Genomic DNA, 16,746 nt, shown 5'->3' with positions numbered 1-16,746 from the left:
GTCATACCCCAATTTTGTCCGGGCAATTCAAAACTTTCGGATATGATGCATAAACTCAAAGCTTAAGTACCTCACTGGATCCAAGCTTCACAACCCCCAATCATGTCTAAATTTATTTGAACAACTTCACAACCTTAAAACCTTCATCATTCATGGTTTATTCTCATTTGCACTGATGGATTTAAGCATTCACTTGCTCATAATCATTAACTTTTTTTCAAGATAATTTCAAATTTTATGTTAATTTTAAATAAATAAATAAAAAAAGGTTGGCTTGGTTGTTTATTTGAATCCCAACACTAATCCTAATCATATGGCTGACTTTTCATTATTGGCCATTGAGTTTTCCATGATTACATGATTATTACAATGCAAGCTTTGGTCACTTAGTAGCATTTCTTTGGTCAATCATAATGGCCTTCATGACCGTGCGACGCAGGCATTTTTGAGGGCCATTTTAGGTCTGAACTTAGAGTTTGGTTATGATAGGAAATATTTGGTCTGCAGGAACATAGAATGTCGTTTGTGGCAGGCCAATGGTTAAAGTTGTCTCAAAAGTAATTAGAAACAGATTAAGAGTTCAAAGAAGAAAAGTTCACATTTCAAAGTTAGAATCCTGTTATATCAGGCTGTTTACATATTAACCTTTAATACAGTTACTCAGTCGAGCCATATCATACAATTGTTAAGGTAAATTCATTACAAGAAGTGAAGCAAAATCCTCAGCTGTCTTTTGAACTTAAAATGACAGATTTCAAGAAAACTCCAAGCTTTTATCCGAACTCTATTTGACCATTCGCATCAGACCGACTGGAGTTTGTAAAAACCCTATGACACGCAATCTTCATCGACCATGTACTTGTATCCATGACAGCAATCCTGGAATGTTTTCTTTGTCAATCCAGCAACGGATATCAGGGCCAAACCGGCTTCCTAACAATCCGCATAACTTCAAACAGAGCTTTGTCTTCACATCTATTTAGCGGTGTTGTTGAACCTACTGCTGAGGAGCGTCACCCAATATGAATAAATTCGACTCAACATTCCAGCGGAAATTCTGGTATACCATTTGGCAGTAACAACATGTCATCACATCAGGAAATGAGATTTTGATCCTCCAACCCCTGTGGGATCCCTACAACCAGAACAGCTGGTGCAACTAGTTGTGACTTTTCTTGAGCAGCAGAGACATTTGGGAGGCTCTACGAACACGTTTGCAATGTATGATCCCAGGCAGAACATAGTTAATAAGTATAAAACCTCATTGAGACCATCATATGCTGTAGAAAACAACCTGGCAAAATCAGGACTCTCGACATCTCAGTTTTGGTCATCACGGACTTGCTGCAAATCCTACATGCACACCAGCAAACATTGCCAAACCAACATACAACCTGCAGGAATCAACCAAGACATATCAGTTAACAGAACCACACTGCTAGAAGACCGTCCCGCATTAAGGCAAGAGTGAGTTACAACCAGATTTCTTTTTTTAAGAATAAAGCAAAACCTGCATTGAAGCCAACAAACCTAGCCTATGCAGTTTTCGGATCAACCCAAATCAAGGGCTATAAGAAGCAATGAGTTAGCTCAAAGGTAGCGATGTCGTCAATACCAACTCAACAGTCATAATAATATATGCCTCGCAGAGCTCAAAACAAAAAAAACTTAAGCCAACAAGACATGAGGAACTAATCAACAATGGATTGATATTGTAAGACGGAACAGTACCACCAAATGCTGCAAGTTCTACGGTAACATAAGCCAAAGCACCAATGGGAATTTGTCACGTCCATCATAAGAAACAGAATACAACCATTCAAGCACGGCTAACAATCCAAACTGCCCCAAACTTCCAAATTAAACCTGCATAATACACACAAAAATAGCTCAGATATACAGTGTATGGGAACTGATTATGTAAAGCCCAAAGTAGAGAGATTTGGACCTATTGCCAACTACAACAAGGTTACTGCAAGATAATCATGTGAAAACCAAAGTTCTCCGAATTCACTGCAGTAAAAGCAATCAACAAGAGTTAAATTTCGAAAAAATTCCCAATTTGGGCATTAAGACAAAAACAAAGACAAAGGTACACTGTTCACATTACCGTTTTCGAATCCGGGCATCAAAGAGAGCAATCAAAAGCTGAGCACCAAAAAGCACTTCGAAAAGGTTTCTTTTTGAATCTCTATACACCAATCTGAAACCCTAATCAGAGGAGATATATAGAAACAAAGAGAATCAGCGTGGAAGAGAGGAGAGAGCGGTTACTGTTCAGGAAAAAAATTCTACAAGATAACAAAAATTGAGAGAAAACCCTAAAAATCTTTGACGAAGAGAGGGGGAGAACATCAAAGCCTTAATCAAAGATAGAGACGAAGGGGATAGGCCAGAACCTCTACCTTTCCGCAGAGGAAACACGAAGGATCCAAAAATCGCTCTTCACATCTCCGTCGAACCTGTCGCAATCGGTTAGTGTTGGCTTTCGATTTCTGTTTAATTTTGTGGTGTCCATTCATAGCCATAACTTTGAGAGAAGGTGGAGAGCTCTTCACCTTGATGAAGACCTCGTTCGGACTTCTCTGGAAGAAGAGGAACCGAGTTTTAAATTCCAATATTTGTTTTTTTTCAAGTTTGCTTTTGATGTGTGTCTTTAAAGTTTTTCTTTTTTGGAACTTGATATCCGTGTTATATTTCTATTATCCGTTGGCTTTTGGTTTTCCCATTAAAACCCACCGTTTTCCCAATAAATACTGCCAACTAGCCATTAATGGAGATTTATTCTCCTCTGCTCATCATCAAATATCCCGTGGCTAGAGAGTTTGCTTTCGTATCTCCGGTGACACCTCACCTCGGGCCAAACCGAAGTGGGTTTCCTTCGACCCGGACCCAGTCAGTCTAAGGGACTGTTGGGCACTTGGTTTTGTCTTAGCCCAAGTTCCTACGGCCCATTTCACCTTTTTTAGTTAGTTTTTGTTATTTCATTTATTCTGTGCCATATATTTGGTTTGCTATTAATATAACAGCTGACCATTCGTGGCCTGGTGGAGATGGAGATAGCTAATTGCCTCTTTGGTCCTGGGTTCGATACCTGGGCATGTTGTTATTGGTTTTTCAGCATTTTTTGTGACTTTCTCATATTTCCCTTAATCCTCATATTTAATTACTACTTAACTAATATGTTTCTTTTGTTTATTCATTTTTTATTCTTGATGTAACTTAGGTGATTATTCTTTCTTTGGGATTTATGTGAAGTATTTATTTTTATGTGTGGAGTATGCTCCGATCATGATAAATCATTTCAATTACATTGATAAAAAAAACATTAAGAAGAGTAATAAAAATAAATATCATATTTTTCTCGATTTAATATCGAGCCCATTTTCATACCCTTGTAAGTCGATTGCTTTTAAGCATCGCCATCAACCTCACATGGCTTACTCTTGGGCCTTCTTACAATGAGCTCTTAAGCAACATCAACTAAACTTTCAATAATTTCAAACCCCTATACTTTGATTATTTTAATTTATTATTCAAGACATTTTCCAATTAAAACGTGAAGAAAAAGGTTACCTGGATGGAATGTCCAGTCGTAATCCCGAATATTAGGCTCAAGCTGTAAGAGCTTGCAAGTCGTTAATATTCGTCTTCTCTTTAATATCCGTAAATACCTCAAATCATCTTCTTAATAAAGTTGGAAGAAAAAGATTATCTGGAGGGAATATCCAGCCGTAATCCCGAATATTAGGCTCAAGCTGTAAGAGCTTACAAGCCATAAATATTCGTCTTCTCTTTAACACTCCAATATTCAAAATCATTTTCTTAATAAAGTTGGAAGAAAAAGATTACCTGGAGGGAATATCCAGCCGTAATCCCGAATATTAGGCTCAAGCTGTAAGAGCTTGCAAGCCATAAATATTTGTCTTCCCTCCAAAACATTCATAAATATTCGAATCATTTTCTTAGCAATATTGGAAAGAAACAGACTGCCTGGGTGGAATGTCCAGACGTAGTCCCGAGTATTAGACCCAAGCTGTAAGAGCTTGTAGGTCACAAGTACTCGTCTTTCAAACTTCAAAATACCTAATTCATACCTTAATACTTTTTCAATAAAGATGGAAATGGAACATGATGTATACCATGCACTCCTGAGGCTAGGATTCGAGATGTATATCTCGCTCATCCAAGTTCTCGCCATCACTCAAAATACATCCAACCAATCAAACTCTTTCTCGCCGCCGTGCGATTAACCAAAAATCTTTTTCATAAATGAAAGATATATTGTCTTAAGTGATACAAAACAATGTTTCGGCCACGATTGTTGAGTAGAGATAAATGACGCTTTTCCGAATGTAGATTTATAAGTCCGTTCGATGTGTGGTATGCGTCCACTCCTCATCTGTTTTGGGTAAAACAATGTTTTCGTCGATTAATACAGTATAGCTTTCGCTAAAATCGACTAACAAACAAACATTTTTCTACACAGAACTACGTAAGCCTTGATTTCTCTTTTGAGATACGTAGGAGCAGGATTTTTAAATCTTGTCAGGCCCACTAATAAAAAAACTTAGGTTTAGTCCTTCGTTAAAAAATCCAAAAACATTTCTTCTCTCTTCTATTCTTTCTTTCCCACCTAATAACTGAAAAGCCTAACATTTCAAACTAACATTAACGCACACAACTGACCTAATGGTTCCCGTTGACTACAACGGACGTGATGGGTGCTAATACCTTCCCCTTGCGTAATCGACTCCCGAACCCTGATATTGGTTGCGATGACCATATCTTATCCTTTCTTTTAGGGGTTTTATCGATATTTTCCCTTTCCCATTTTTGGGAATAAATAAAGTTCGGTGGCGACTCTGTTCAGTCCATCATTGCGAGCGTGCGATCGCGCTTCGCTTTGAAGTCGTATCCCCATTTTTTCGAGGTGCGACAACACGTGAGTTTCCTTCCAAATCAGGGAGTTGCATATCAAAAAGCTCTCTCCCAAAAAACGAGAAATTTTCATTAACATGCACCATATGCATACATAACATAATAATCCCTTCCCATCAACTCTTTGATGAGGACATAACTTGGTTTTTCTTTTCCATCAGCCCTCTGATGACGATATTTTACAGAAACAATCTTTTCCATCAATCCTTTGATGATGATATTCCAAAATATATGATTTCTCTTCCACCAACCCTTTGGTGATGACTGTCTGTAATTCCTTTCCGTTAACCCTTTGACGATGACAACCTTTTCCATCAGCCCTCTGATGACGATATTTTACAACATTCCTTTTCCATCAACCCTTTGATGGTGCCACTCCATAGTGAAGTCTCTTTCCATCAACCCTTTGACGATGATATTACATATATAATTCCTTTTCCACCAACCCTTTGGTGATGACATCCTTTAATTATTTCTGTCAACCCTTTGACGATGACGAATTCTTTTCCATCAGCCCTCTGATGATGACATTTTACACAATATTTTCCATCAGCCCTCTGATGATGACAGTCTTTTCCACCAACCCTTTGGTGATGCCATCCTTTATTTCTTTCTGTCAACCCTTTGATGATGACAGATTATGTTCCACTAACCCTTTGGTGATGTCACTCCATAGTGAAGCCCTTTCCGTCAACCCTTTGACGATGACAAATTATTTTCCATCAACCCTTTGATGATGCCACTCCATAGTGAAGTTTCTTTTCCACCAACCCTTTGGTGATGTCACTCCCTAGTGAAGTTTATTTTAGTCAACCCTTTGACGATGACAATTACCTTTCCATCAGCCCTCTGATGATGACAATCTTTTTCTTCAACCCTTTGACAATGACAGCTACCTTTCCATCATCCCTCTGATGACGACATTTTGCAACAAATTCTTTTCCGTCAACCCTTTGACAATGATAGATTTTTCCATCAACCCTTTGATGATACCACTCCATGGTGAAATTATTTTCCATCAACCCTTTGATGATGATATTCCCCAACAATCTCTTCAGATACCAAATAAAGCCTACAAAAAGAATTCAATTACCCAGTTGCATTCCCACATGCATCGCCTGCATCATTTCATTCATAATATTCCCACCAAACAGGAATTTCCTCAAACACAATCTTATCAATCATCAGCATACTCATGCATAGCACTCCCACAAAATGGGAATTTCATCAAAAATTAACAAAATTATTTGAATTCCTACATGCATATCCTAAATATCCCTAGCAATTGCATACTTGCATACATCTCATGCATCATTACACGCTCAGATGCTTCCATCTAAAATGGGGCATCATACAAAAACATAACAAATATCAGGATCCAGGGTCATTCATATGTATCCTGGACTTTCCTAATCTAGTTCAATGGAATTATTACCCTGCGTGTGCTCGAGGAGTTATTTCCCAGCAAGTCATTCTTCAAATTTTGTGGTTAATAACGATATTCCCCAATATCTTTGCTATCATTACTCCCAAAGTAGAGGTTACCATAAAAAGTCTCTTATGAGCTTATCCCCTGCAGAGCTTTTCCAGCAAATTTCCTCCAAAGGGAGTCTTTTCTAAAATATTTCCCCCAACAAACGAACATTTGAGATACTGCTTCATTTATCTGAAGAGTCTCATTTGTTTTTAGAGATACTTCTCTAGTATCCTCGAAGAGTCTTAGATTTAATTAAGGTATCATTCCCCATGTTGGGATATCTTAATTATATTATATAAGATGCTACTTCATTAATACAAAGAAACTCATTTATCTGTTTGAGATATTGCTTCCTTTATTTGAAGAATCTCATTTATTTGTTTGAGATACTGCTTCACTTATCTGAAGAATCTCATTTATCTGTTTGAGATACTGTTTCATTCATATGGAGAATCTCATTTATCTGTTTGAGATGCTGCTTCATTAATATGAAGAGTCTCATTTGTTTTTAGAGATACTGCTCTAGTATCCTTGGAGAATCTTAGATACGACCGAGGTACCATTCCCTTGTTGGAATATCTCGATTATATCATGTAAGATACTGCTCCGTTAATCCCTAGAGAATATCGCATGTTTAGTTCCATACATTGTTCTGCTAATGCTCATAAAAATCTTAGGTACATTTTGAGGTATCATTACCTAATTGGAATATCTCGATCATGGCATCCAAGAGATTGTTCTGATAATTCCCAGAAAGTCTTGATTGTTTCATTTTACCTTCTAATAAACATTTCTCAATGTATCTCTCACTACATTTTCTTTCTGCATTTTTTCCTCACATTTCAAAGGACAAAATTCGGGTCTTTTCGTATTTAATTATCTTCCACCAGGAATGTACAAAGATTGTTGTCATTCTTACCTTCTGGTTCAAGGTGATTAAATAGGGGCAGCTGCCATACCCCAATTTTGTAAGGGCATTTTAAAACTTTCATAAATTCAATTTTAATTTCAGTTTGAATCATATGTATAGCATGATATGCATTTCATCATGAATAATACCTAAAATATCAGTCGGAGTAAACTCTCAGGAATATAAACAAATTGGTTAAATCATTCCCCAAGCACATTCAAAATTAGTAGGTAAATAGTTTCGAAATCAAGCTTGCAAACGTCAATATTATTAATCTACGGTTCGCGTAGCTTAATCTGGTATGCTCGTTTTATTTTTCGACGACTTTTTCAGCTGCATTTTAATGCGTCTGAGCCTTTTAATCGATGAAAATTTATTTCAAAATTTAAAGAAACGCTGTATTTTTTCAATAAGTATATTTTGTGCTGATCATTTTAGTGCATCCGATTTAAATTTTTGAGCAAATTTTTGCCCGACTTTTATTCATTTTAAGTCGTTTTATTTTTATGCTTTTGTCAAAGTATTCAAATTAAATAAATAGAATTTTCTATGTCCTCATTTTATTTTTATCATATGTATTTAGAAAGTTGTGAATTTTTATTTAATTTGATTGATTTAATTCTATGCAAATCAATTAAATCATTTAGAAGGGACAACTTTGACATTTTAAAAATTAAGTGTGCTTCTTTAATTTGATTTGGGTCATCGATTCAAATTTAATCAAAAGTCCACATCCATTATTCTCACATCTTTTTTGACCAATCAAAATTAAGATTTAAATCAATATATCAATAAAGAAAATCAGAAAATATTAAAAATATCTCTTTCAATCCAATTGCCAGATGCCACGTGGCAATCTTATCTTCTTAGTGAGTGATACCTAGCTGGCAATTCTTCCTCTCTCTTCACGTGAATAAGAAACAAAAGGAGGGATGCTTTTTCTCTCTCTTCCTCCAATGGTAAAAAGAAAAGAGAATAAAAAAATAGAAAAAAAAGGAAAAGGGATCTGATAAAGAGGGTGGGGAACGGACAACAACAGAAAAAAACTCTCTCCTCAATCACTCTCTTTCTAAATATTAAAAAAGAAACGAAACTTTTCCTCTCTCCTTCTCCTCACCCACCACAAAAAAAAATAAGGGTTGTTCCTCTTCTTCAGCGGATCATCACCACTCACCTCTCTCAACTTCCAAACACGTGATCCACCAAACTCCTTCACCTTAACGGAACCATCTCACTTCCTCTTCCAACCTCCGCCGCGCGAAACACCACGCACCACCATAAATCAAACAACCCCAAAAAATTCAATCTCACTATATTCTTCCCCTACATCACATAAAACTTACCTCTTCAAGCAAACCTCACCAACACAAACCCCAACGCCGTCAATAGTCATCTTCATGCCATACATCGTCGGTCACCCTCCACGAGTCAACATCTTCAGGCCGCCTTCGTCCTCCGACGAACCTCATCATCATACTCCCTCTGTCACGACAAACTCCGACCACCACTAGCCGTCTTCCTCTCCTCCCAAGAAAGCTTCAGTCAACAACCCTCATAAATCTACCCATACCACATCGACCTCATCCTCAATCGGCGATACCTCGGTCTGAACCTCACCCTGTCATATCTAAAACCATTCCTACCCTAGTCCTTCGATGGAAAGAATTTTCAACAGTCAACTTAAGTTCGAACAAAATCCCTATACTTCTAGAAGGAGATGGGTTTGATCAACACACGTTGATAGTGAAGGCAATTAGTTCAATCATACGTACTTACTTGACGGAGGAAATACCATCGTGGAAGCAGATATCTAAAAAGCGACGAGATTCGTGGTTTGGTATATTTAAATCAATGTTTACATATAGACCTGGTGCGACGTAGCTTTGAGAAAGGGGTTCAGCTAAAATGGTTCAATTGATGCAAGAAGCTCTCAAAGCATCAAAACGAACTCGTTTCACCATCAGATTTAAAGAGGGGATTCTTCAAAACCCACGGTTTCTCTAATCCCAAAATCGAATCCACTGTTATCTCCAAACAACCCAACACTTCCACAAACGTATAACAACCTCCTTCACTACACTGCTGCTCTCACCTCCGATCCATCTTCATCACCGCCTTCTCTACCATACAACACTTCACCTTCATTTGCCACTGTGAAAGTGGAACCACGAAGTCCAGAAATCGGAGACCTCACTTCTTCGATTCAACCGCTAGTACCTCAATTGGTAACGCCCTTTTTTGCAAATAAATCTCGGTGTTGGAATTAGGGGATTAATTGGATTTCTTATGGTTGGAATTAGGTTTGTTTAATGGATTGTGTTTCATTGTGTTATTTGATTTTCACTGGTTTTGAAAGATTTGTTTTGATGTGTTACACCCCCTCTTTTGATTTTCCTTTGTTTTCGCGGTGAATACGTTGGACAGGAAGGGAGTTATTTCCAGATTTTTTTTTTTGTGACATCAGCATTATGTCTTTTATTCTTTTTTTATTTTCCACCATTTTTCCATATGTCTGCTTGTGATTAGAGGCAGTTTATTTGTTTTTATTTTAAAAAAAAGGATATGAGATATGATGGTAGTAGGGTTGCAACCGCACCCTCGCTCTTTTTCTTTTTTTTGTTAGTTTTTCTATCAACAAATTAGAGTAAGTTTGTTTGAGGATTAGGACTTTAGGCCCATATGGATTAATGTACACCTCATGAGATCTCATTTATTTTAAATCTCTTAATTCAATTAATTAAGTTTGTTTTTAATTTAGTTAAGTTTGATAATTAAGTTTAGTTAACATTATTAGTGGTCGAATTAATTAATTAATTATGTTAATCATTCTTAAACACCTTAAGTCAATTATTTTATTAAAATTTTCTAATTAATTGATAATATTCACTTGATTGTTTGTTTATTTAACTCTATATCATTATCCATTGTATCCATTACTTAATTATGCATTTGTAACCCCCTTGTTAACTAATTAACAAGTATAATACAACTGGATAAACTGTTCTAATAAGTGGAAATCTTGGTTCAAAGCCAAGTGTTATTTTCCAACTCGGATAATTTTATAAACTATAATTCAAATCATTTTTTATAAATTAATATAATTTCTAAAGAATATTCTTTTATAATTTAAACTCGGGATGGAAAAGAATATAGAAAGTGTTCGCTTCACTATTTCTCAAGTACTCGAATGATTGGTGAACGTCATATTGCTCGAATTCTTGTCACCCGATTAAAAATTTAATCGTATAAGTTCAAATCAATGTAGATATTTTTTACAATTTAATGATTGGCACTCGCCATATTGCTCAAATTGTCGACTTCCGATTAAAACCTTAATCGTACAAATTCAAATTATTTTCCCAAATCAAATATAATTTCTAAAAGACTTTATTTTAATAATTTAAACTTTGGATGAAAAAGAATAGGAGGCATTCTCCTCACCATCTCTCGAATAATTGAATGATTGGCGCTCGCCATATTGCTCGATTTTTCAGTATGCCGATTAAAACACGCTAAATGAACATTGGATAAAGGAATGAGTGGCGTATGCCTCATTGTTCCTTGAATAAGCAAGTGGGAGGCGCACGCCTCACTGTCGTGCGTATTCGATTTCCGCAAACAAACTTTCAATAATAAATTAAAAGAAAAAGGGAGTAGAAGGCGTTCGCCTTATTATTCCTCGAAAGAATTGGATGATTGGTGTGCACCATATTGCTCAATCTTTTGTCGTTCTTATAAAAAATATCAAACATATTAAACCTAATTTCTCTCCCCCGTGCGACCAACGACTTAAATCTTTTCAGAAAGAACAATGTTTAATCGTTTCTAACGCGCATAACAAACTAGTGCTTAAGCCTCCACCGTGAGCATGCAAGCCAACGTTTAACCTCTAGGATGCGATCTAAACACTTGTTCATTAAAACACATTCAACTTATCAAACCTCTTTCATCGCCCCCGTGCGATCGAAACTCTTTTAAAAAAGAACATTGTTTAATCCTTTCTAACGCGCATACCAAACTAGTGTTTAAGCCTCCGTCGAGAGTAGACAAGCCAACGTTTAGCCTTTAGAACGCGATCTAAACAATCGTTCATTAAAAGACACCAACAAACCGTAGTTCCCCGAACTACGAATTCTCTGGTTTCCTTATTGCACCATAAGGATACGTAGGCATGAGATTGCGAGATCTTGGCAAGCACACGAATAAAAAAAACCCATTTTCCCCCTTCTGAGGTTTCCATCCATCTCTCTTTTCAATATTTTTATCACTCGAAGAAAACAAACAACATTAGCTAACATTCAAATCATAAATTAGAACTAAAAGGTTCTCGTTGAGTACAACGGACGTGGGGGGTGCTAATACCTTCCCCTTGCGTAATCGACTCCCGGACCTGAATATGGATGTGACGACCATTATTCTATTTTTAAAAGGTTTTATTGATAGTTTCCTATTCCTTCATTGGAATAAATAAAGTTCAGTGGTGACTCTGTTCGAACTAATTTTTCCACGACCATCGCGAGGGGTCGTATATTTCAAGATGCGATAGACATCACTGAAATACATCGACATTTTTTATAAGACTCAAAAGTCAACAATTTGATTTTGAGGACTTTTGGTGAGATCTTATGTGCATTAACATTCTTTTTTTTTAATTTGGCATTAATACTTAAGCCTAGATCAAAAGTCCAAATGTTGACTTTTGACCTTTGACCCTGTCTTTTATTAATGGCTTGACTCTTAATTCTCTTTTCAAAATATTTGACCTTTTTTTATTTTGTTTTCATCTAAAATAAGTCAAAGTCGATAAGGTGACCTTTAAATTTGTTTCTTTTCAAGTGACATTTTTTACTTATTATCATACCCTTATACATCCATACATGATTTTTTGGGGGACCATAATCACACATACAACCAATACACGCATAATTGGAAAAATAAATTCACACTACCATTCTTGAAATTCTATACTTTCATGGATAGGGAATCAAATTTATAACATAATTCTTGATTCAACTTAGTATTTCACACACTCACAATAATAATATCTCACTATCACTCATGCACCTCATCACCCCAATATAACTACCTACTATATTCATTCCAAATCATCAAAAAAACCTCCTATTATTACTCTTCTAAAAATCCACCCAAAACCAACTCAAAACCCTAAAATTATTCAGAGTTTCCCACTTAAACTCTGTGTCATTTGAGCTAAACCCCCACAAGAAGGATATAAGAGGGAATGAGAAAAAGATAAGAAAGAAGCAGAAGGAATGGTTTATGAGTTTACCAGAGTGTCACCATTTGTGTAAGTAATCCCTTCCTTTTCGGGTGTTCTTTTTACCATTGTGTTTCTCTTGATTTACTGAGTATAACCCCTTAAACAATTGTTTGATTTGATTCATAAATAAGGTTTAATTTGGTTTTGAAAGTCTAGGGTTTATGTGTATTTATTTGTGTCTCTTTGTTCTCTTTGGTTTAGGAATTCGGTTTAGGATGCACGAGTAGGTAGAAACTTTTGGGTTTAAGGTTTTGTTTTTGACTTGTGTAAGATTAGGTTTTGGTAAAGCCCGATTTGAGAATTTGAGTGAGGATTCGCAAAAATGAAGGTTGAAATTGAAATGAGGGAGGTTTTTTAAGGGGTTTCATGTTGAGGTTTTGGGGTTTTAAGGTAAGGCTCGTCGGATAAGACGGTGGCGGCACAGCCTCCAGCCGACCAAGCACTATCTTCTCCGGTGATTTTTTGGATGGAGGGTGGAACAACATTACATATGGGAGAGAGAAATATAAGTTGAAAATATAAGAGAGAGTGTTTTGTGAAAATGAATTTGGTTTGTATTTTTTAGTTGATGTTGTTGTTCCCTTGGGGCGACCGTTGGGAGACAAGTGGAAGACTGCGTGCCACTTGTTTTTCATGCACTTCCCCACTTGACCATGTCCTATTGTCGCAACTGGATGCGAAAAAACAACCGGCGAAAGAAGAGAAACAGAAGAGTCGCCACCATTCGTTATTTATCCCAAAGGAGGGAAAGGAAACGATCGAAGAAAACCTGAAGAGAAGGGAAAAACAAGGTCTCGCAACCAAATCTTGGGTTCGGGAGTCGATTATGCAAAGGGAAGGTATTAGCACCCCTACGCATCTGTAGTACTCGACAGGATCCACTCTTGTTGTTATAGTCTAAAGGGTGTAGGTATATCTAATGTACTATCTACTAAAGGAAAGTTAGAAGAAAATGACTCGCAAGGATGTCGCATCCACTGCCTACGTATCTCATATAAGTATGAGAATCAGAGTCTTCGTAGCTCAGCTACCTATAGGCGAAAGAGAAGTGTGCTCGGTAAGACATCGTGTCTTATGCCTACGTATCTCATCTAGAATGAGAATCAGAGCAAAACGTAGTTCAAATAACTACGGGAACAAGGGGTCTCGATTGCAACTAGGGCAAGAGAAAGGGAAAGTCTCGATCGTAACGAGGGCGCAAAAAAAGAATCATAACGAGGGTGAAAGCAAACAAGGATTAGTTGTTAGTCGTCAGTCAAAAACTCTATAAGACATTGCATCTCGTGCCTACGTATCTCATTTGAACATGAGAATCAGAGTTGTCGTAGTTCGCCTAACTAGGGGTTAAGGATTGCCATCTGAACATGGTCTTACAAAAGAGGACACCAGCAGGGTCAAAGGAAAGTGGGCAATGTGTTCAACGTCCTAGCAGTAGGTGTCATAGCTCGCTGAATTGAGTCTTAGGCAGTTACCTCTTTATGATAGAACGGATTGACATGCCACAAGATCGGAGACGCACGGAAGGTCTAAAAGTGGGGAAGCTCTGCCCTAGAGTTGTCATGCAATATGGACCTATGTGTTAGGATTTACAAAAGGGAACATCTACCTAATGTTAGCATGCAAAGAATAAGGGAAGTCTACCTATGTTATCATACAAAGGGTTCTACCTAATGGGTGTTTCCTAAACGGAACAAGAATCGACGGATGGAGCAAGGAGAGGAACAACGGATAAGGGTAGATGGCGATGCATGAAGAAATCGACTTACAAGTAGATGGCGATGCATGAAGCAATCGACTTACAGGTAGATGGCGATGCATGAAGCAATCGACTTACAAGAGAAATGGCGATGCATTAAGCAATCGACTTACAAAAGGAATGGCGATGCATGAAGCAATCGACTTACAAAAGGATGGATGAATACGTGCTAGTTCTGTTAAGTTTTGGAAGTGATTACTCGACGTTGGATCGAGCTTTTGATCTTGTTTTGAAATGGTTATCGGATGTTCGTTTTAATTCTTGTATTAACATATGAATAAAGAATGAAAGAATAAATATTATACACTTCATGGGAGAGGGGTACATTTGTTATGAATGGGGGTGGTTCATGGCAGTCCAAACAATAAGAATATATGCCTCAATCACCATACAAGTGGGCAATAGTTATCAGTCAAATCAGATAATTAAACAAGTATATAATCAAATCAAAGAATCAAATAATGAAGCATTAAACAATGCATGGGGGTATGAACATGTTAAACAATCAGGAAATAGTAAGCATGGATGAAAGAAACAAGTATAACAAATGACAGATGGATCAGACAGAAGAAAAGATGCACACAAGGGGTCCACTGAATAATTTAATCAGGAGATGAGGTAAGGACCAAATAAAATCAAGATGAAAGGCCTCTAATACATGGCATATGATATGAACAAGGGAGGATCAAAAGATCTCTTCAATTTCCATAAGCAATCCCTAAGTTAAACGTCGATCATAAAGAAGTCAACTAAAAATTCAAGTCAACTTAAAAAATATCAAATAAATAGCAAATTGATCAAGAAAATTATGAAAAATTAAACTAAGTAAGGTGGGGTCAGGACATCATCATCCCCCAAAAAGATTTTTAAAATAATGAAAATTGGTTCATGAATTAAATGCAATAAAATAGAGGTCAAACTAAAAGTCAACCCACAAGACTAGGTTAGAAATAAATCCAAAATAAATAAAAAAATGGGGAATAAAATTCCAAGAAAAGCTTAGTTTGACCATGGGACAATGGTCAACCTTCATCCCAAAAATCAAAAGTTAAAAATAATTTTAAGACATAAAAATAAAATCAAGAAAAAAATGTGTGTTAAAATGGACCATTTGGAATAAATAATTAAAATAAAATATCAATATTAAATAAATACGAAAATAAAAATTAAATAAAATTAAATAAGACATTAAGAAATATGAAAAATATTTTTGGGGATTTTTATGAATAAAGGAAATATTTTAAAAAATTAAAAATCTAAACAGAAAAATTGATGTGAATTAAAAAAGAAAATAAAAATGGACATGTGTTAGTGTTGATGGGCCAGGCGTGTGGGGGTGTCAAAAGTGAAAAGCGCAGGGCCCAATCCAAGTTATAGTAAACCAGCATGACACTATGTAAATAACCTTTTATTAAAAAAAATCATGTAACATATATCAATTGGGCAAGGCATTTTAAGTCACTACAGGACAAAACGAAATGGACAGCCAGGATTAAAAGAAAAGCACACGATCAAGTGGTCCTTACAGTGACACATCATCATCTTCTTCACTAACACCAAACCCTAGCTCGATGCATGCAAAAAAACATGAAAAAGCTGTGGATTTTTTCCATCTTTCACTCAATAATGCAAGCGCTATAGTGCACCAAATGCCACGAAATAAAAACCAAAATTCAAGTATGAAATGTGTAGATTATCATGGTGACTTGTTTTAGTAAAAATAATGGCTTAATCATGGAGAAAAGTTGACCACAAGAGGTCAACATGGACACGGCAAAGGCAAAAAATTCAGCATGCATAAATTAATAACAAGAACACAAGCATGTGGTTGGCCTTGTAAATAATCATGAAACAAACGTGGGCATATGGTTAGCATGGCAAACAATAAGGATAATAATGATGAGTATGGTAATGATGATGATAATGAACATGAATATATCCAAACAAGGCCATGGAGAATGGACAAAAAATGTTACCTAGTGGACGTTAGGTCCACCGCCCCTTGATTATGGAGAGATATGGAAGAATAGAAGGCTGCCTTGATGCTTCACTTCAAGGGCTTGATGAGAAAAATAAAGTCTGCTATGTGATCTTGCCTTGCTTGCTTGCCACGAAATTCACCTTGCCCTTTAGGTTTAGGGTTTGCCTCTTTTAAATATATAAGTCAAATGTTTAAACGGGCTTTGAAATAATTGGTTTATCCATAAGCAAAAATAATGCCAAAGTGAGGTGTATTAGGGCATGTGAAATGTTGTTATTTTGGGCCAAACTTAAGTGAATTAATATCCAATGTATGGCCACAAGAGGTAGCAAAAACGTGGGCTGGTTTGCAGCATAACTTGGCAAGCAAGAAATCCATTCCAAGGTGGTGAGTTTGTGGC

At 36.5% G+C, this 16,746-nt stretch overlaps 1 long non-coding RNA gene across 1 annotated transcript; it reads right to left on the bottom strand.

Annotated features, from left to right (window-relative positions):
- Positions 1–572: 572 nt before the first annotated feature.
- LOC127115586 (uncharacterized) lies at positions 573–1,732 on the bottom strand. The gene is made up of 2 exons (XR_007800779.1): positions 1,531–1,732; positions 573–1,394 (listed from the first exon to the last, which is right to left on the bottom strand). It is a non-coding gene; the product is annotated as an uncharacterized LOC127115586 (long non-coding RNA).
- Positions 1,733–16,746: the final 15,014 nt, after the last annotated feature.

Source organism: Lathyrus oleraceus, chromosome 1 (genome assembly GCF_024323335.1).
Source record: "Lathyrus oleraceus cultivar Zhongwan6 chromosome 1, CAAS_Psat_ZW6_1.0, whole genome shotgun sequence".
Classification (NCBI taxonomy): Eukaryota; Viridiplantae; Streptophyta; class Magnoliopsida; order Fabales; family Fabaceae; genus Lathyrus; species Lathyrus oleraceus.
Note: the sequence above shows the minus strand (reverse complement) of the source record. Positions and strands in the feature narration are given on the sequence as shown.